Source organism: Myotis daubentonii, chromosome 1, assembly GCF_963259705.1.
Source record: "Myotis daubentonii chromosome 1, mMyoDau2.1, whole genome shotgun sequence".
NCBI classification, from domain to species: Eukaryota; Metazoa; Chordata; class Mammalia; order Chiroptera; family Vespertilionidae; genus Myotis; species Myotis daubentonii.
In genome coordinates this window covers 194,013,529-194,030,537 of record NC_081840.1, presented here as the reverse complement: position 1 = coordinate 194,030,537, position 17,009 = coordinate 194,013,529, and the positions used below count along the sequence as shown (strand labels likewise).

At 36.4% G+C, this 17,009-nt stretch overlaps 1 pseudogene; it reads right to left on the bottom strand.

Annotated features, from left to right (window-relative positions):
- Nucleotides 1-2,094: 2,094 nt before the first annotated feature.
- LOC132240580 (inositol polyphosphate 1-phosphatase-like) overlaps nucleotides 2,095-17,009 on the bottom strand; it is an 83,432-nt pseudogene continuing 68,517 nt past the window's right edge.

Here is a 17,009-nt window from a genome sequence, read left to right as displayed (position 1 = left end):
ACCCTGTGTTGTGACCAAATGCTAAATGACCAAGTACATGTCACCTGTGCATGGATGACAGACCTCCTTATCTGTTTGTCTGAATAGCCCCTGTAGAGCATTTCATAGTGATAACTGCTTCTGAATTTTGTGTTCAAACTGCATTTTGAATGGGCAATTTAATATAACTTTGTGGCATGTAAACAATTTGAAGAAAGCAAACTTGATTTATTTTTTTCCCCACCGTTAAGGTTTCACACAATGTTGAACCTCCACAAATGGTTGAAGGGGTAAAAACTTACAAAATTCCAATTATGAAATAAATAAATCCTGGGGATGTGATGTAGAGCCTGGTGACTATATGTAATGATACTGTATTTTACATTTGGAAGTTGCTAAGAGAGTAGATCTTGCAAGTTCTCATCCTAAGCAAAATAATAATAACTATTTATGGTGACAGGTGTTAAATAGACTTATTGTGGTGATCATTTCCTAATATATACAAATACTAAATCATTATGTTGTACACCCAAAACCAACATAATGTTATATGTCAATAATATCTCAATTTAAAAAAGAGGATTTCCACACATCTATTTAATTGCTGTACAGCCTTCAACTATTAAAATTAATATCATCAAAAGAGGAAGGTGAATGTTGACCTGAATCAATAGCACAAAGCTATCTTCAAATATAGAGATGTGGGAAATCATTTCACAGTTAGGTTTATGAGTACCTGAGGAGAGAGGTTATTATGCTACTAGTGCACATTGAAGGAAATTAATTATATGAAATATTTTAATATCGCTGTCCACCCTTTCTCTATAATAGAAGTGTCAAAGATGAAAGAACATTAGTAAAATATATATTAAAGTAATATATAAATTGATTAATAAATTAACAATAACAACATGATATAACAACAAAGACATAATATAAAAACAACAAAAACATGTATATTAAAACAACATTGATAAAAACAATGACTGATAAATTGATTAAACTTATTCTAATACTCCCTGTATACCACATTAAGAATAAAAACACTTTCAGAGTGCTTGACTAATTTCCCTTGTGATGAAGTATTTACAATTTTAACTTTAACATCACACACTCTTTGAACTCAAGAGAAAGAACATATAACTGACCATGTCTGAATATGGGTTCAGGTAGGAATATTCCTACTCTGTCTAGAGTTTGTCCTTATGATTTATTAATAGTCATTGCAAATGGGGGCATCACAGGAAACTGTCTTCAAATTATTTAAATGGGAAGCCAGTGTCAGATGGGGACAAATCAATTCTTGGAATCAGAACAACCTCTCCTTTTGCAGATCCTGTTAATACTTCAGCTCCGATTATGTTAGGTTGTAATATTTTGATAATAAATCTAGTACCATTACAAAGACCCTATTTACTGTTAAGATTTCTCAGTAGCCTGATGATGGCACCCACTTTCAATTTTAATTTATGAATTGCCATTCAGACATATTGGTCTTCAGACATATTCTGTAGAGGATGCTGCTCTCTTTCAGCTTGAGAATGTCAACAAAAACAACCAAATTCACAATCAACAATGTCAGATCAAAACACACACATGTGATTGGCACCAGCAAGTGCTTTGTATGTATCACACATGCACGAGTCAACGTTTATTTTTAAATTGTCAGTGCACATCATATGTACCGGCCCATCTGTTGGACTTCTGGTTATTCATTTAGCCTTTTATATATAGACTAGAGGCCCAGTGCATGAAATTCATGCACTCAGGGTGGGGGTGTGGAGTCTCTCAGCTTGGCCTATGCCCTGTCACAGTCCAGGAGCCCTTGGGGGATTTCCAACTGATGGCCTATGCCCTGTCACAGTCCAGGAGCCCTTGGGGGATTTCCAACTGAAGCCGGCAGTTGGACATCCTTAGTGCTGCCGTGGAGGTGGGAGAGGCTCCTGCCACCACTGCTACGCTCACCAGCCATGTGTCCAGCTTCTGGAGGAGTGTTGCTTCCCCTGTGGGAACGCACTGACCACCAGGGGAGAGCTCCTGCATTAAGCGTCTGACCCGTGGTGGTCAGTGTGCATTGCAGCGACTGATACTTCTGCTGTTCGGTTGATTTGCATATTAGCCTTTTATAATATAGGGTATGTACCAACAGATACAAGATTTTGGATGAGGAGCCTCAGGAATATCTACAGTGGCACCATCATTTTGCACATGGTACACCAGCTTTGGCAAGTCAAGCCCTGTTTCTGGATTTCCTTCCAAGTATTCTACATATAGCATTTCCCCACTGTATCTCTGGGTATGGCATGAGCAGCATGAGCGTCCCACTCAAAAGAGGTGTCTTCTGAAAAGATGGGAATGTCAACAAGACCTTGGACAATGCAAAGGCTCCGGTAAAGAGCCCTGGCTGCCTGGAATATGCTATCTCCACACACACGTGAAAATGAGACTTTGATAGTCTCCTGTTCAATTGTACTAATGATCCCTGGAAGCTGGTGGGCAAATTCTACCTCAGAACTAGTGTTTTCAGTTAGTTGGGTCCGTGTTTCATTGCTGTTTCTTTTAGAGATGGAAAATTGAAATGCATGGATATTGGCTCCCATACAGGAAAGGCCCCAGTAGAAAAGTCCTTTCAACTGAGGGTTTTTAGGTCATGTGACTCAAAAGGTTGTTAATGACTCCCTTCAGGGGCAACCTTTTCTGTATCTCATGGACACCAATTATGATGGTGACTGACTGAAGTCCACATCAGAAGATGCCTTGGTTGGATTCAGTGTCAGCAGAACCTTATAGTTGTATACTAACTAGAAGCCAGTGCACAAAAATTTGTGCACTTGGGGGGGTCCCTCAGCTTGGCCTGCACCCTCTCACAATCTGGGACCCCCTCAGGCAGGGTCCCTAGGCCTGGCCTGAGATCAGGGCCTATCGGGGTTTTCTTTCCCCAGGCTGCAGGCAGCTGGTCCACTGCTTGCCATCTGTGCAGTGCTGCCCCCCCCCCCACCTCTGCAGGCAACAGGTGTAGGGTATGATGGCTTGGTTAGTCTGGGCCTCCCTCTGGGAGGCAATTGCTGGCCAGCTGCTCACCTGCCTCAGAGTCACTGCCAGTGGCCTGGGCCTCCCTCTTTCTTTGCTGAGGGGCATGGCCAGTCTTGTGAGGTGTCGTCTGCCTACCTGATCACCCTTAACCACTCTGCCTGCCTACCTGATCACCCCTGACCCCTTGTTTGGGGGTGGGGCCAGCCTGGTGAGGGGCCATCTGCCTACCTGATTGCCCCTCACCACTTGTCTGCATATCTGATCACCCCTAACCACTTGCCTACCGACCTGATAACCTCTAACTGCTGATCTGCCTACCTGACCCCCCTAACCTCTAGCCTGCCTGCCTGATTGCCCCTAACTGCTTGCTTGGGGGCAGCGCCAGCCTGGCGAAAGGCCATGGTGGCTCTGATCTCTGGTTGTTCTGGTCATTACGCTTGTGGTGGCTGGCCTTTTATTATATAGGATAACTTGAGGTGTGGGATCCACCCAAATTCCACCAAATGTCCTGTGGAATGGTGGTCTCTATTTAATCCAGAGTTGAGTCAGTAAAGGTGATAAATTTAATGAATAATCTTGGCTAGTCCTCATACAGTTGAGAACTTTGCTAAGAAACTCTACTGTTTCTTTCCCTGTTGGACACAGTTTCAAGATAACCTTTATCCCTAAACTGTTAGTAAACTCATTGGGTTCTTCTCCCAAAATATTGTTTTCCAAGCCTGGATACTGTTCTCTATATTCTCTTTCATAACTTTCTATACTAGTATATCACTCAGGATTTTGAAATCAACAGTGAACTTGTTTATTTCTCCCTCTTTCTATGACGGCAGATCTCTCAGAGATAGGCAGCAGCTCTTGGAGGTTATCTGACATTTCTGAATTTTGCTTTTCAGTTGATCCTGCTTGTGGAATTGGAACCTGCCTCTGGGTCTTTAGAATTCTGGAACCTAGAAGTCCAAAACTAAGATGTCAGGCTATTTGGTTTCTCTTGAGTCACTTTCCTTGGCTGGTGGACAGTTGCCTTCTTGCGGTGTCATTATATGGTTGTTCCTCTGTGCACGCCTTTTTAAAAATTATTCTTTGTTTTGTTCTTTATTTTCTATTTATTAATTATAAATTAATAAATTGTTTTCCATTTTACTTTGTAAATTAATTATTAATTTATAATTAATAAAATTAGAAGTATAAAAATAACAAAGAAAAAATCTCCAAGCCATATAATAAAAACTTGGATGTGTAGGTAGGGGTGTGTGTCTGTGTTTTGGGGAAGGGGGAGCGGACAGATGATTGGCCATCAAGGATAAAGTGTAAGTGTTGAAGTTGTCCTCAGTAATGAAAGAACACTATGTATGATTCTCATTGTAACATTCTATAAATTAAATAGTTTTTAAAAATTGTAAGGTTTTGATACTTCCAAAATTTTAAGAATATCAAATAGATATTCCAGGTAAATAAATTATTTAAAAGATCCCTATACTAATTTAATTTTAGCATTTTCATAACATGTATAGAGATCAAAGAAAATATTATTTGTATATTACATATACTTTGTTCTCAAAGTTGTAAGTAAAACATACAGGGAATTAATTGTTATGACAATAAGTTTGTAACAATTATTTTATTCAAATAGAAGTTGAAATAGTAAATAGAACTATTGTAAAAAATGTAATTTTTAATTAGAAAATAAGTAATGATAATGAAATAATAAATGAGCTGAATCTTAGCATGATGAATATTAAACATTATTGTCTAAGAAGATTAATTCTGGAAGTAAATGATATATTCTAAGTTATAATCAAAAATATGCTAAATCTTGGATATAAATACCAGGAAATAGAAAACATATATATATACATATATTATATATATATATACATAATATATATATATATATTATATATGTATATATATATATATTTTTAAAAGCTTACCATACTCACAAGTCACATGTTTTAAAATGGATTAGGGAGGAACTAGGCAAAGAGGAAAAACATGCTGTGTGTATAAAATTAAATATTCTTATTTGGTATGCTTTCCTAAGAAAAGTTATAATATGCTGACTATATCATTGTGATATTTTAAATCACACTTATTGATGCTATGCAAATCATAAGAACCTAAATTCCATAAAACATAGCAGCAGGAGTCAGTCAAACATTTTATAAAACATCTTCCCAATATTCCCAATTAAAGATGGTTGCTAAGAAAACAAAGGCAATGAATTAATAAAACAACAAATCTGACTTCATAGAATTTAAGTTTAAATTTCAAAGTGAATACTATTTTTTGGCATGGTATAATAAAGTTCAGACATTTAAATTGTCATCGAATAAAATTAGTGCAACTATAATCAATTTCACCTCTCTCTGGCTAGGTAGTCTAATAAAAAAGGGATTGCATTGTACCTGCTTTCAATGTTCTTAAAAAGGTCAGAAACCATTTGGGATACAAAATCATTAGAAATTTAATGAAAATATATGGATGGGATAATAAATTATTTAGTTATTCTCCTAATTAACAAAATTAATAACTCTCTATATAAAAGCCTAAGAGATCATCTGACTATTCGACCATTTGCCTGGTAGCTGTGATGCACAATGACCACCAGGGGGCAGACACTCTGACCAGTAGAGGAGGGAGCCTGAATCCTCACGGAATTGGCCATGGGTTAGGTTGGCTGGGGCACTGGTGGCCCCTAATCTGCCTCACCCGCACCCTGGACCCAGAGATCGTTTTTGGCTCAATCCCCACAGGCCAGGCCAAGGGACCCCACGGCTGCACAAATCCATGCACCATGCCTCTAGTATTATATAAATAACAAATGAAAGGACCAATACAGAAGTTATGTACATATAGAAGTTATATGTTAAGGACTTTATATTCACTGAAAGATTAGCAGTAATAAGAAACTAAAATATGATTTAACTTTCTCATTCTTGATTTATTTCATTGTAAATTCAAAACCCAGGTAAAATGCACTACACAGAGAAGATAAAACAAAATAGTATATAACAAAGAAGTATATAACAACATTTGATTAAGCCATATTATTATAAAACTAGAGGCCCAGTGCACGGATTTGTGCACCAGTGAGGTCCCTTGGCCTGGCCTGCACCCTCTTGCAAACTGGGACCCCTTGGGGGATGTCAGAGAGCCAGTTTGGGCCTGATCCCTGCAGGCTGGTTGCTTAGGCTTTTATATATATAGATTCATCCAACACATGTACATTTAGACCCAACAAGGATGGTTAAAGTCAGTTCAAATTAAATGTTATAGAATTACTAGAATAAAAAGGATTATAAACAAAACTGTATATTATGAGGGTTAAATTTAACCAGATAATAAAATACTTTGAATGCCCTACAAAGAAATTTTTACTTCCTTTAGAAAGTAATAAGGTAACAAAATTATTTTAATGATTTGAAATACTCATTTAAATTTTGAAAATTATTTTTTGTATAGGTGATTAATACATTGAAGTGGTAAGGGAAATGACAGATACAGACATGTCTTTTAAAAGAATAGTGCAGACAGAACCTGCCTGGAGATCCTGGATAGAACCAGGCGAGAGAACCCAACCATGCTGGTCAACTGAATGCTGCCTCTGTGTCATTCCTTCTTCACCGACTCCATCCACACCTTTGGGAACCCCTGGACCTGCTGGAGCTGGACCCCGACACTCATCTGGGCTACGCCTTATGGAAATAATGCATCTGTTAGATAAGCTTCCTTAAGGAATGAGCTCTAGCACTGTAGGCCATGAATTCAATGTTAATAAATAAGTAATATATATTAACTAAGATGTCTTTAAATAGAAACACACATAAAACAAGATGATGTAAAAAAAAAAAAAAAAGAAGAATAGTGCAATAGTGTAAATATGACCTACGTGAGGTTAACAAATTCAGGATAACTGAAAACTAATAGTCAAATGTGCATATATTTCTGCCAAAAGTGCCATTTATTAACTCATCAAATACTTGAGCAGGTACTCTTTCCAGAAAATGTACTATGTTTTGCATATGCAATGAGATAGCATTTCCTTTGCCCAAAATGTGCTTACAGAAAAGGGAAAAATAATATCCTGATTGCCATTTTGTTGACACTGGGAAATGTTTTGGTAAAGTACTATACATGAGTAGTTTTCTTGTGTAATTAAGTGATACAACTAATTGGGCTAAAAATATAGAATATTCCATGAATTATAGGGACCATTTGCAGTGTAGGATTTTTCTAGAAATGTAAAGGAGTTGGAAACCCTAGTTATCATACTTCCTATAGTAAGGAAGTATTTGAACATCCTAAGAAAAAATACTAGCTCTCCAATATTGCAGAGGTAGGGAGAAGATACTTGAAATACCAATAACAATTATAATAATAACAATGCAATCATTAATGATGCTATAAAATAGTTGTTCTCAAATTATTTGCTCTTAGGAGCTCTTCACAATCTTAGTATTGAGTGTTCAAAGTATTTTTATTCATATGGTAGATGTATTAACATTTATATTAGTAACTAAATCAGAAAAATATTAACTCACTAAATAACAATAATGGACCCATTGCATAAATAACATACTTTAGTAAAACAATCATTTCTTCTAAAGCAAAAGAAGGTTAAAATAATGACTGTTTTATATTTCAGCAAATGTCCTTAATAATTGCTTAATGAAGGCAAGTGACTTTATATGTCTTTTTGCCTTCAGTTTGTGGCAATATCACTCATTCTGCAGCCTTTTGGAAAATCTGCTACATACTCTTGTGAGTGAAAAAATAACTATCCCGCCAATGGTTTTGACCTCTGCAGTCACTGGAAGTTTCTCTGGTGTTAAATTAGATAGGCATTACTGTAAAAATACTATACTAATACTATTAAAGGAAACACTGACTCTCAGAAGATTTCTTAACTTTTTTGTAAACCTTGATAGAAGTAGAAAAGATGACTATTTAGAACTACTCAATGCAAGCTGATATCTTGGACTGCCTCAAAGATATTTGTCACTATAGTCTCAAATTCCATGGGTAATCTTGACAAGTCTTTCCTGTATAGTCTAAAGTGAGAACATAATTCATTACCTAAACTAGGAATCCTCATCAAGAACTTCCTTTACATTGATGGGCATGGTTAAATGTAAGCTTGACTACCACCTGTAGCCTATTTTATTCTTATAGAGATAAAGATTATAATGGCAGATTTGAGACTCAACAAAATGACCAGATGAACTATAATCTGCCCCAAGTTTCTTGTAGCTCAGGATATATAGTGAGTAACAATTTTTAAAAAAGTATCATCTAAAATACCCTCCAAAACCTGTTTGTTTTTTTCTTTAATGTATACTCTTCAAAACACCATTTTATTATTAATTAAAGATGAAGTCACTTATATTTGAAACACTTGTCCTTCATTTTCAAGGAATTATTAGTAAAAATTAAGCAACCACACTGGTATGTACTATAGTTACCTATCATTCAGTTATTTGTCAACCATGCTAATTAATGCTTAATTTTCTTAATAACTTTTAAAGGATATTATTTTAGCATTATATGTTTTTATTTTTGTATATACCTACTAGTTCTACAAATATAAGTTAACTTTATTTGGTATATCATTTAATGAGAAAAGAATTGATCTGTTGACCAAGAATAAAAAAATACCAAAATATAGCAAGATTAGATACTGTACCAATTGTAATAAAGTAAAATATTTAGCTGACCAAGTACAATTGCTGTCTACGTTTTGAATGAAGTATTTTACAATCATGCAAATCAGAAGGATGGTTGATATCTCTGGACTGGTGGAAGCTGAGTATTAGAGACACATTATTCTTAGAAATAATAATATGAATAAAAAGTTTGTAGTGATATATGGGGATAATTAAGCTTATTTTAATAATAGAAAATAACTTCTATTCATTCCTTTCATACTACCTCATTAAATATTATTAAGTTAGGTCCTGACATTTTACTCAGAATTATGTTCCTGGCATTTAACTATTCAGCTCTAAATGTTAAGGATGTCAATTATATAAGCATCCATCTTTTTCACTATGGTCTCCCATCAAACATTAATGATAGAAGTGTTAATTCAATTCAAGTAGTCTCAAATATCTGCCCCGAAGAAGGTTGATACTCTACAAGTGCTCTGACAACCTCTGGTAAGTAATTACTTTAAAAAATATTTTCAACTCACACCTAGAGGCATTTTAAATTATATGTCATTAAAATGTAATGTTTTCTCAAATGACAGGGTCATGCCAAAAGCAAAACTACACTCTATTTTTATCTGAAACACACTCACTCCAATAAAAATGTTACAACTTATACTTCAAAGAAGATAGATAAATTATGCTACACTGAGAAACATGTAGTAACCAAGGTAATTGTAATATATACACTAACAATAAATCAATACTATGGTATAACTCTATGTGGCAAAATGATCACTTTTTGTGAAGAGTAGGATAGTTCACATTTTTATATAAATTGGGTCAAAATGTACTCACAAACTGGATTTTAAATTGTCTCTACCTAACATTTCCTCGTAATATTTCTACAGATTTGCTTTTCTTTCAGACATATGATTTCTAAGTATGAAGGTGACATAAAATCTGAAATTAAAAAGATAATCTTTCTGAAAAAACTGGTTCTGAATAATTGAATACCCATAGGAACATATTGAATGTCAGCATTAACAAACCCACTATACGGTAGACCTAATATGAAAGGCAAAGCATCACAAGATTTTGTTAGCTAAACATTTTTTGAAAAAGACAGAAGTTGGGAATAATAGACCTGTTACACTGAAGTTAATAAACTCTGTTTATGATAATGCACTATTAAGACAATGAAAGGACCAAACACAGAGTGGGTGAATATATTGCAATATGTAGGCCCAAGAAAAATTCATATCAAAAAGACAAAAAGCAGAAGGCAAATGACTAAATAAGAAAAAAGGCATCTCGGAAAAGTTTATCTATAATCCAATAAGTATGAAACAGCATTCAACTAAATCAGTCATTATGAAAAGGCTAATTTTATTCAAAATACAATACTTTAACACACCTTGAGAATGACTACATTTTTTAAAACAGACAAGTGTTGGTCAGATATGGAGCAAAAAAATGCTCATGCATTTTTGGTGAAAGTGTAATTTTTAAACTAATGTGGTAAATTTCTTAACAGCATCTTTCGAGCTTAATTTATGTATATTACATAAGAAGTAATTGCATTTCTTGTTACAATTCAAGAGATCTCTTATGGATATTTTCCATGATATATGAACAAAAAATATGAATAGCAACTCATTGTAGGAAGCACAAACAGGAAATAATGCAAGTTTTATCCACAGTTGAATGGACAGACACATGTAGTATATTCATACAGTGAACCTTTATATGACAATGAGCATGAACAAGTTACATATACATGTAACATGATGGATGAAACTCAAAATATAGTATGGAAAAATGGAGATTAGATTCATAAAAGTCATATGCTTTCTTTGATACACAGTTCAAAAGATAAGCAAAAATCAATCATTGTGTTAAAGTCAGCATAGTGGATACCCTTTTGGAATAAGTGGTGATGAGCAGGATACTCAGAGGATGCAGTTCTTGATTTAGGTCATGGCTATGTGGGTGTGTGCAGGTAATTGAGCTGTGTTCTTTTGATTTGTGCATGTCTTTATGAAGTTCCTTTAAGGAAACTTATAAAATATGAAACATATGTTGGGAAGGAAAAAGTTAATGAGTTAATATATACCTTTTTAAATTGTGAAAAGTGATAACAATGGATCTAGTCAGAAATAAATGTGTCTTACTTTGCAAGGGTTTGTAGGTAGAATTGAAAACCTGGACAGCAAGAATGACAAAAACTTCTGTGTTATAGTTTGTGTGTACAAAGTAGATTTTCTTTCTGAGTAAGATTTTTGTAGAGACTCTTTTCAGAAATGATACTGAAGTATAGACACAGAAATTAAAATGGTGGTTGCCAGGGCTTTGGGAGATTTTTAACTTATTTTTAGAGATGAAGATTAAGAACTGAAAGAATGACAATATGGATGCCAATAATAAAAAGGAAGTGGTAGGTATGGCTGTAAAGTTAAGCAAAGTCCTGGCAATTTAAAAATCCTATAGAATATTTTAATGATTTTGGAATATCTTCTAAAACAAACATTGAATCCCTGTAAGATTTAAGCAAAGTTGAAAGACAAGTTTTGCGTTTCTGAAAGAGGACTCTCAATGCAATGATAAAGATAAGTAAGCATTGATATAGGTCAAATGGTAGGAGAATATTTCTTTCACACAAACGAAGGAAGATGTAAACTTGATGTTAATAGTAATTTTAAAAAGTAGGTGATTCTAGGGGAATTTACGAGGAAGACTAACTGTTAATTTCTATAATTAAAATTTGATGTAAAAGAGTCATCTGGAATGAACCTTAAAATTTATAGTCTGAGAAAAATATTGTGTAATAATGATGCTGATTTCCACTGGGACTAACAGAAGAACAATGATAATAGAAGGTAGGTTACAAGTTCTCACTCTTTTGGGTACATTTGTTTGAGGCATTTATAAGACATTCAATGGATAATTCAATTATGTAGTAGTTATATAAATTTGAAGTTCAGAAGTGTGGTCTGACTTGGGAATAAATATGTGTGGAGATTTCATTATTAGATGGTAATTGAAGAGAAAAAAATGGTGGAAGAATTGAAGTAAAATTTTACTTTTATCTAAATGTGGTTAGATTGCCAAAAGTATTTATATTTTATGTTTTAAAGACAAATTTAGAAAGATTTGGAAGCAACCCAAATGTCCATCAGTAGGTGACATTTGCAAATTCAATATATTAACAGCTTCTTCAGCAATGAAACAGTGATATTTTTCAGTCTCATTAGTACCTCTGCTTTTCTTGAGTTTGTCATTTATCAGATATTATAAAGTTAGATATTTAACAATCCTCATTTTTTGTAAAGCATTTAAAGATGTTACATAAGTACAGGATAATATAAGTCTAAGATGCAGTTCCCATATTAAATAATGGCTCCATTGTGCATCATTGGAGATTTTATACGTAGAGCAATGACTTTGCATATTACCAATGTTCAGAGTGCATCAACTTTTAAATATGAAGATAAATAACCACAACTGTGAGGACATTAATATGTATCAAACATTGCAATACTACATCTCACTGAAACATGATTAATCTTGCACATACTGATGGTGTTTAAAGCAGAAGCACTATTGAAATTAATCTTGTCCTGTGGGAGAGTAAATGGTGCTGTGTTTATCATTTCAATTTCTAGGTAACATACTGAAGCTTTAGCATTTGTAATTCCATATATTTTGCAAGGTTGGACACTTTTTTATAGTAAAGATTATTCTATTTTTTATACTAAAGATTATTCTATTTTTATAAAACTTTGTATAATAAAGATCCATGTAAAATGAAGGAATATATTGGGATTTGGGATATACCTTATACTGAATGGCAACAATGTAATATGCTTTCTCTTCTGGTGGAGAAATGTTGATAATGGGAAAGCCACCTTGTGAACATGAAGCTCCAAAAACCTGCAGTGTCAAATGTCTCTCCTCACATTAAATTTCAGATGAAAAATCTTTTCTATTTACTTATTTTTTTAATACTTTATCATGTTGTAAAATTATTCTATGTGCATAGTAGAAAAGCAAACCAATTACAGGTATGAAAACTACAACTAAAAGTTCTTTTCTCATATGCACCAGTTTCCCAGAGGATAAACTATGAAAAGTATTTTTTAACATTTTATAAAAGCATACTTGCATTTATTATTTTGTTTATAAAAATCAAGTTTATAAATATATATTAACTCTGATAACTAAATTATTGACTTAACAATTTACTTTGGATATCTTTTTGCATCACCAAATATAAATATATATTTCTGTTTTTAATAAGTGTAGTATTTTAACAAATAGTAGAAGGTTAATTTAACAAAATGAAGTTTGTGGGGCAAGTACTGGCTTAAATAAAATTGGAAGTTATGCAACAGAGAAATTTAGAGGATATTTAGGATTTAATTAGAAATTTTTATTGACATGCACAATTTGAGGTATATAATTATGGAGCTCAAGATAAGATTATTGAAGAAAGGACAATTGTGTTAAATAATTATGAGTATCTTGGAAGTGCTATATTTAAAGAATACAGATATAATTTGACAATAACATAGAAAAATGAAGTAGAGAGGAACATGGGCATTGTGGGTGATTGAGATTTTTTTTTTAACAATGACACTTAGAGAAGATTTTGTTTAAATATGAGATTTGTGCAAAAGTAAAAGAATGAAGAAGCTAGACAAGTGGAAATTGGGTAGAATAGAAAAGCAGGTAGAGTTTTTAGCAAACGCAGATCATAAAGTGTAATGTGCATCATTTGTTTCAAGCAAGAAAAGGAAGCCCAGGTGCCTGGAACTGAGGAAAGCAAAGAAAAAACAGTAAGAACTCAAATAATGACTGGAATGAGGGTGACAGATCATGTATAGCCTTGCAGACCACAGTAAGGATTTGAAATTTTATTTACGATGATATTTGTATGCTAGAAAACTATATACAGTAGTTTCAATATTTTAAGGGAAAAGATTTGAAGGTAAAAATATACTTTCAACTGAATTATAATAAACTTCATAATGGTTTTACTTTAGGCTAATTGTTCTAATTGTAAAACCATGTAATTTCAGTCTAACTTCAAAGTAATTCTTCCCAAAATGCAAATGTGATCATGTCACTCCCAATTTAAAACCATTCAATGCCTTTCCATTTATTTTACAGTAAAAAAATTAATTTCTAAAACTTATTTTCTAGGTCATTAACAGCACAACTTCTGCTTAGTTTTCTTTTCAAGTCTTGTGGCAGCTAGTGTTAAATTTCTTTCATTTTATCAAAGAAGCCTTTCCTCTAGTCTTAACTTCTCTAAACCTATTAGAACTTAAAATTCTATAATGAGGAAGCCTACAACTCGATTAAAATATGGGCTAAAGACATTAACAGACACCTTATCAAAGAAGATATACAGATGGCCACTAATCAGATGAAGATGACTCACATCATATGTCATTAGCAAAATGCAAATTAAAATAACAATGAAAAATTACCACAAAACTATCACAAATGTCAAAATCCAGAACACTGAAAACACCATATGCTGGCGAGGACGTGGAGCAAAAGGATTACTCACACATTGCTGGTGGAAATGAAAAATGGTATTGCCAATTCAAAACACAGTTTGGTGGTTTCTTACAGCATTAAGCATATTTTTATACAATCCAGCAATCACACTCCTTGGCATTTACCCACATCAGTTGAAATCTTATTTATAGACAAAAACCTGAACATGGATATTTATATGTTAACTTTATCGAAAAATTGTTAAAACTTTGAAGCAACTAAGATGTTCTCCAGTAAGTGAATGAGTAAACAAACTATGGTACATCCAAAAAATGGAGCTATCAAGCAATGAAATATATAAAAGAAATTTCAATGCATATTACTATGTGAAAGTAGCCAATTTGAAAAGGCTACATAGTGTATGAGTCCAATGATATGACTTTCCAGAAAAGACAAAGCTATCTATATATATAAAAGCCTAAGTGACCGAACAACTAAACAACCAGTCGACCAGTTGCTATGACTCGCACTGACCACTAGGGGACAGATGCTCAACACATAGGATTGGGCTCCCTCCTGTCTGAATTGGGCCTGTGGGGATCAGGCCAAAACCAGCTATCCAAAATCCCCCAAGAGTTCCCGGATTGCGAGAGGGTGCAGGTCAGGCTGAGGGACCCCACTGATTCACGAATCTGTGCACCAGGTCACTAGTAGAGTCAACAAAAAGATCAGTGATATCCTGGTTATAAAGGGGAATGACAGGCAGAGCACAAAGGAATTTAGGGTACTGAAGGTTTTCTGTATGATACTAAAACTGTGGATATGTATCATTATACATTTTTCCAAACTCATAGAATGTACAAGAGCAAGAACAAACCTAATGTAAAATATGGACTTGAGTGATAATGATGTGTCAATGTAGGTTCATTTATTATAACAAATGTACCACTCTGGTAGGAGATACTGATTAGGGGGTAGCCATGCATGAGTTGGGGTAGGGGGCATTTGGAAAATCTCTATACCTTCCTCTCAAGTTTGCTGTGAACATAAAACTTCTCTAAAAAATAACATCTTATATGTATTAGGCTTTCTATCATATATATACTAGGGCCCCAGTGCACGGATTCATGCACCTTGAAAGGAACTGTGGGCCATGAGGCTGCGGTGGGCACAGGGGTGGGTCTCAGCGCATTGTCTGCGCCCTCTCCTGGCCCCTCCTGCTTCAGCCCCGATGCCTGTCTGCCAGCAGCTCTGCTCCTGCCACTGCGGCTCCCACATGCGGATGGCACAAAGCGATTGGGGCCAACACCAGCAGCGGATGTGAGTGGGGCTGGCGCCGTCAGTGGGTGCAAGTGGAGGCTGTTGCCCGATCTCCCCTCAGGAGCAGGGAGAGGGGGAGAAGCCCTAAGGAGCGATAGGGGCCTGCAGCCACTGCTCACAACCACTGACGGTGCCAAGTGATCGGGACCAGTGCCGGGTGCTGGCAGTGGGTATGAGCAAGCGATAACTCTGGTGCTGGCTACAGGTGCGAGTGGTGCCAGCTCTCGCAGCGGTGCGAGCAGTAACTCTGGCGCTGGCAGCAGGTGTGAGAGATGGCTGCTGATACCATAATGCCTCAAGAGCAGGGGGAGGTGGAGAAGCCCTGAGGGGAGATCGGGTCCGGCAGTCACCACTTGCACCCACTGACAGCGCTGACAGCAGATGCGAGCGGGGCCAGCGCTGGCAGCAGGTGCGAGCACTGGGCGAGACCACAGCGTGCGGGAGCAAATAATTTTCAGTAACCACCAGAGGCTCGCTTCAATGACAGTGACCAGTGCCCTGCCTTGGTCTGGCAACCCCGTTCACCTGTTCCACCAATCTGCTGTGGCCAATGACCACCATGTTCCACACTCTGCTGCCTGCTGCTGACAGCCACCATGTTCTGTGCTCACCCCCTGGTGGTCAGTACATGTCATAGCAACCAGTTGTTCAGTTGCTTAGTTGTTTGGTTGTTCCACCATTTGGTCTATTTGTATATTAGGGTTAAATAGATGATGATAGATAGATAGATAGATAGATAGATAGATAGATAGATAGATAGATAGATAGATAGATAGATACTAGAGGCCTGGCGCACAGATTCATGCACAGGTGGGGTCCCTCGGCCTGGCCTGTGTGGATTGGGCTGAAACCGGCTCTCTGACATCCCCCCAATTGCGAGAGGGTGATTCTCAGGTGATGCACTCCGGAATTGGGCTCCCTCCACTTTGGTTCTGGGTGTGTTACCTGAGAATCATAGCTGCCAAGTCACTGAAACTCGGCAGCTACTGCACTGAGTGTCTGCCCCCTGGTGCATGTCATAGCTACAGGTCAGATAGTTGGACAGTCACATAACCTTCTATATTTATAGACTAGAGCCCCGCCCCGGTGCATGAAATATGTGCATGTGGGGGGGGGGGGGCGGGTTCCCTCAGCCCAGCTTGCACCCTCTCCAATCAGGGACCCCTTGGGGGATGTCCCACTGCCAGTTTAGGCCCGATCCCACAGGTACCAGGCCTAAACTGGCAGTGGGACATCCCTCTCTCAGTCTGGGACTGCTGGCACCTAACTGCTCACCTTCCTGCCTGCCTGATTGCCCCTAACCCCTTTGCCTGCCTGCCTGATCACCCCTAACTTCTCTGCCTGCCTGCCTGATTGCCCCTAACTGCCTCTGCCTGCCTGCTTGATTGCCTCTAACCACCTCTGCTTGCCTTCCTGATCACCCCTAACTTCTTCCCTGCTGGCCTGATCACCCCCAACTTCTCTCCCCTGCCAGCTTGATGACCCCTAACTGCTCTCCCCTGCCTGCCTGATCACCCCTACTAC